General features: G+C 35.4%; 1 long non-coding RNA gene across 1 annotated transcript; it reads left to right on the forward strand.

The window, feature by feature from the left end:
- Positions 1-1732: 1732 nt before the first annotated feature.
- LOC130048146 (uncharacterized) lies at positions 1733-2999 on the forward strand. The gene is made up of 2 exons (XR_008797002.1): positions 1733-2108; positions 2372-2999. It is a non-coding gene; the product is annotated as an uncharacterized LOC130048146 (long non-coding RNA).
- The last annotated feature ends 3061 nt before the right edge of the window (positions 3000-6060 follow it).

Genomic DNA, 6060 nt, shown 5'->3' on the forward strand with positions numbered 1-6060 from the left:
CTTGGTCAAATTAGTTGTATGAACAATAACTCAGTAAGTGGAGTAATCCCTTGTTCAAATCAGTATGTAAATAATATCACGGTCTATCAATTGGCAAGAAACACGTCAGACAACAATCGACCTAGCGACAGGTTGTATTTGCAAATAAGATAATAAAATCAGACAGAAAATTTGTGAAAAGCTGACATTAAAAGAGAATTTTGAATCCCTTTAACATAACTTTTTTGTCGGTAGCTTGCCTCGATTTTAAAATTGATGGAAAACAGAACATGCTCTTGTGTACGTTGAATCAACTGAGAGACATAAAGACCAAGAAGGTACTGAGATGTTGCTACATAAATATGGAAATTTAACAATGGAGACGTCGTGGTCATCTTGATAGTCATAATGTTGAGTTGTCAGTTTTTCCGTTAACATCTATGTTCAATAAAAATTTGAACATATTGAAATATGAAGCAAATATGGAAGTCTCTATGGTGTCTTTTATTCGAGTTTCAGCATTACATATATTTTTCTCTGGATATAGGTATCTTTCTCAGAATTGATTTGTACTGTTTCAACACTATATATGCCTTCCTCAAGACAGAGTTATCTATCCTAGAACCGATCTTTGCTGTGTCCGCACATGCATAGCCAAAGCGAAATCAATAGAAGTTCGATTTTGTTCTAGACAAAAGTGGGATATTGTGTTCTCCAGATTAGATACATAGAAATTCAAAATTAAAGTGTTCCTTCTTAAATTCCCAGACAAGAATGACATCACAATAAAGAATAGATGCAAATATGTGGAAAAGGAAGTGATATATTAGTGTGTGTTTTTTTTTTTTACTTCAACAAAGATTTCTTTGGAAACTTTTCTCAGACAACATCCCCTATTACCTAAATTACGGCAAACACTCTTCAAGACAGTGAGACGGCTATATATAGAGGTTCCAGTTAACTTTACCAGTTTCTGTGAAAGGATTCGTTTTTATAATGGCCAATATATATTTCATTAATCAAAGTACAGTCAAATACAGTATCAAATGCAGTCCTCAACAAGTTTGATACCACATACGAAAAATTCCTATGTAATGTGTACGAGGAATTCTCCAATTATATACACGCATACTATCTTCCTAAATGAAATATGTGGACTGCACTGTAGTAAATCTGTTTCGTGTAAAGTATTATGTCCTTTTCGGAAATATAAAAAAAATAAAATAAAAAAGACGTTTGCAGGCCATATTGGCTATAATCCATTATGTCGAAATCATAGATATGATGAAATCCAAATTCTCACAGACCGCTACCGGTAACATTCTATTAATCACTAAAATACATTTCTGTCGAATACCATGCTCCAGGACTTTTTCGGGAGCGTTGAGGACTGATCACGACTAAATCGTTCATCGTTAAAACATTGCCATTATAATTCTAACTCACCGTACAGGTATAAATTACAAATGAATCGTATATATTATATTGGTACCGTATAAGTTTTACATTAGAAGCGGCATTCCTTAATAAAATACTGGAATCTAGTATATCCTTCTATTTTCTGAAAACGAATTCTCTCCGTTTGATGTTTTTTTTCTAATTCTTTCTTGTTTTTATTAGAGGCAACAGCCGTTTGGTTATTAGCTCTGAATCCATGCAGTATGTTGTAACGCTGATCATGTAGTTGAAAATGAAATCGATAAAGTTGCACAGCGTGTAGTAAAATTACATGTACGAATGACTGAAAATTGATGTATATCCACTACTGTTCAAGGCACAATGACTGCCACGAGATTTAATATATGCCTTGTTCTATCATGATTAGATACTAATGACAATGACCTATCATTTCATTTTCAGTTAGATTTGAACTTTCATTATGTAATCACTGAATAACCGAAGTACATTACGCATCTCTAGTACAAATTACCGCAAACATCTATCTGCCAATTGCAAGTTTTGACATGAGCTGTACATAGCAAATGTGGATATAAAATGATTTAATGGAATCTGTGATCATCACGCCATGGGAAATGCGATACCCGAAGTATTTAGTATCACGAACAGCTTGACCGGCTAGCAGTCAGGACACGAACTCGATCCACGATGATGGCGAATTGGATGTGTTGGTTAGTCTTTGATGTCATTTTTTATAGTTCAAAGGTTTTCCGAGATGAGAATAGAGTTCACATCAAAAATGAGAGGGAAAATTTTCGGGGTAAAGAATATAATAATGATAATAATATCAATTTTGATAATATTGATGATGATAATATATTGGTATGACACTTAATTCATCTACCACTTTTAACATGTATTCACTGTATGGGTTCGCTTTGTTATAAAGGTTGTTCAAAGGTCAAAGCATTTGCATTTGTATTTATATTTTCAGGGAAATGAATTTGCACGAATTACCCTCATTGCTTTAGAGCTCATCTTAAATATTGCCACGCCTATTATGAATGTATTTCCTCATCAACGATAATCATGTTTATGGACAGAAAACCGCATTTCGTCCGGGTTTCACAAGACTATACAATATCTGTCAGATGATAGCTATTACAAGTTTCTTATACTACAGTATACCGTTTCACAAAACCATTTTAACTACAGGAAATCTTGAGAGAGATCTTGGGATGTTGTTATATTCGTTACATTGAAAAATACCACGCTTCTGTTATCATCTTTTAACTACATTGGTAAATTCAAATGCTTCGTGTATATGAGACTATTAGCGGATCCAGGAATTGCAGTTGGGGGCGCAACTTTATGAGACAGGGGGTCTGGGGGCAGCCTTGAGGTCCCCAGTCGAAGCCCTGGTGGGCACCAGGAGGCGAAGCCCCGACACGTTCCTGGATTTTACAGATTTTGCAGGGCTTAAAATATGTCTCCTATGTAGTCATTTTTATTATTTTCTATCATTTTTGATAAGGCGAAATTAATAAAATAACGCAACTTTTAAGGGGTTTTGGAAAAAATAATGTATGTTCTCCCAATAAAATTAATTCAATAAATTAAAAGATTTTGTTATTTATTTCTCCGAGAGTGGGAGAAATTATTGCTTCTTTTATCGCTTACGTTTTTAGCTTACCTGAGCTAAAAGCTCAAGTGAGCTTTTCTGATCGCCCGTAGTCCGGCGTCGTCTGTCCGTCTGTAAACTTTTAACATTGTTGACTTCTTCTTAAAAACCACTGGGCCAATTTCAACCAAAGTTGGCAAAAATCATCGTTAGGTAAAGGGAATTCTAAATTGTTAAATTAAAGGGCCAGGCCACCTTCCAAAGGGAGACAATCAAGAAAAGGTAAACATATAGTATGGTCATTAAAAAATCTTCTCAAGAACCACTGGGCCAGAAAAGATGAAATTTATAGATAAGCTTTATTAGGTAGTGCAGATTTTAAATTGTTAAAATCCTAGCCCCTGGGGGTTGCATGGGGCCACAATAGGGGATCAAAGTTTTACATACAAATATATAGGACAAATCTTTTAAAATCTTCTTCTCAAGAACCACTGAGCCAGAAAAGCTGCGATTTATATGAAAGCTTCCTGATATAGTGCAGATTCTAAAGGGTTAAAATCATGACCCCTGGAGTCGGATGGGGCACAATAGGGGATCAAAGGTTTGCATACAAATATATATGAAAAATCTTTAAAAATCTTCTTCTCAAGAACCATTGAGCCAGAAAAGCTGCGATTTACATGAAAGCTTCCTGATATAGTGAAGATTCAGGTTTGTTAAAATCATGGCCCCCAGGGGTAGGATGGGGCTACAAGGGGGATCAAAGTTTACATACAAATATGTAGGGAAAATCTTTAAAAATCATCTTCTAAAGAACCAATTAGTCAGAAAAGTTGAGATTTATATGAAAGCTTTCTGATATAATGCAGATTCAGGTTTGTTAAAATCATGGCCCCTGGAGGTAGGATGGGGCCACAAAGTTTTGCATACAAATATATGGGAAAATCTTTAAAAATCTTCTTCCCAAGAACCACTGAGCCAGAAAAGCTGATATTTACATGAACGCTTCATAATATAGTGTAGAGTTAAGTTTGTTCAAATCATGGCCCCTTGGGGTAGGATGGGGCCACAATAGGGGATCAAAGTTTTACATACAAATAAATAGGTAAAATCTTTAAAAATCATCTTCCCAAAACCACTGAGCCAGAAACGCTGAGATTTACATGAAAGCTTTCTGCCATAGTGCAGATTCAGGTTTATTAAAATCATGGTCCCCCGGGGATAGGATGGGGCCACAAGGGGGATCAACGTTTTACATACAAATATATAGGGAAAATCTTTAAAAACCTTCCTCTCAAGAACCACTGAGCCAGAAAAGCTGAGATTTATATGAAAGCTTTCTGCCATAGTGCAAATTAAAGTTTGTTAAAATCATGGTCCCCGGGGGTCGGAGGGGACCACAATAAGGGATCAAAGTTTTACATACAAATATATAGAGACAATCTTTAAAAATCTTCTTCAAAGAACTACCGAGCCACAAAAGCTGATATTTACATGAAAGCTTTCTGCCATAGTGCAGATTGAAGTTTGTTAAAATTATGGTCCCCAGAGGTCGGATGGGGCCACAATAGGGTATCAAAGTTTTAAATACAAATATATCGGGAAAATCTTTAAAAATCTTCTTCTCAATAACCACTGAGCCAGAAAAACTGATATTTACATGAACGTTGTCTGACATAATGCAGATTAAAGAGTTTGTTAAAATGATGGCCCCATGGGGTCGGATGGAGCCACAATAGGGGATCAAAGTTTTACATATGAATATATAGAAAAAAGCTTTAAAAATTATCTTCTCATGAACCACTGAGCCAGAAAAACTGAGATTTACATGAAAGCTTTCTCACATAATATAGATTCAAGTTTGTTAAAATCATGGTCCCCGGGGGTCGGAGGGGGCCTGAATAGGGGATTAAAGTTTTACATACAAATATATAGGGACAATCTTTAAAAATCTTCTTCAAAGAACCACTGAGCCACAAAAGCTGATATCTACATGAAAGCTTCCTAACATAGTGCATTGTTAAGTTTGTTCAAATCATAGCCCCCTGGGGTAGGATGGGGCCACAATAGGGGATCAAAGTTTTACATACAAATATATATGGAAAAACTTTAAAAATTATCTTCTCAAGAACCACTGAGCCAGAAAAGCTGATATTTCCATGAAAGCTTTCTGCCATAGTGCAGATTCAAGTTTGTTCAAACATGGTCCCCTGGGATCGGATGGGGCCACAAGGGGGGATCAAAGTTTTACATACAAATATATAGGAACAATCCTCGAAAATCTTGTTCTCAAGAACTATTGGGCCAAAGAAGTTCACATTTACATGAAAGCTTTCTGACATACAAATGTAGTGTAAATTCAAATTTGCAAAAACCATGACCTTCAGGGGTAGGTTGGGGCCATAATAGGGATTACGGGTTTACATGCAAATATATATGGAAAGTCTTCTGATATGGACCAAGGTGACTCAGGTAAGCGATGTGGCCCATGGGCCTCTTGTTTAAACAAGAGACCACGATTTACCTTAATTTTGAATATTTAAGGGGGAGGCGCCGGCTGCACCCCTTACATGTAAATCCGCCACTGGAGACATTAATGTTTTTAAAAAAATAAAATACGACATTGACATGTTACAATTTGAGTCTATTTAATGTATTCATAAATATTCATACATTGTACTTTTTTGTAAATTATGTGATTTTACAACACGTTGTTTTGAATTTACAAAAGCTACGCTCATTTTGTGTACCATTTGAATACAGATATTGTGAAACAAAATGATAATATTGAATGAAAGGTGAAGATAATGAACATTCATCAATCTCAACTCTATAAGTAATGCAAAATATAAGTTTTTTCTGAAAATATTCGAAATGTTTTATATAAAGCACGTGCTTTATATAAAATATTTCGAATGCAATGTGTATCATGTATGATCCTTTTAAATGTACATTAAATAACTGTATCCCATTTTCATTCTCAATGACTGTGTAGCGTGTGACAGCGTGGCGGGAATTCCATCGTAATCGAAAGCAAGTTTTTTACTTGATTCTGAAGTGGA

This window comes from Ostrea edulis, chromosome 7 (genome assembly GCF_947568905.1).
Source record: "Ostrea edulis chromosome 7, xbOstEdul1.1, whole genome shotgun sequence".
NCBI classification, from domain to species: Eukaryota; Metazoa; Mollusca; class Bivalvia; order Ostreida; family Ostreidae; genus Ostrea; species Ostrea edulis.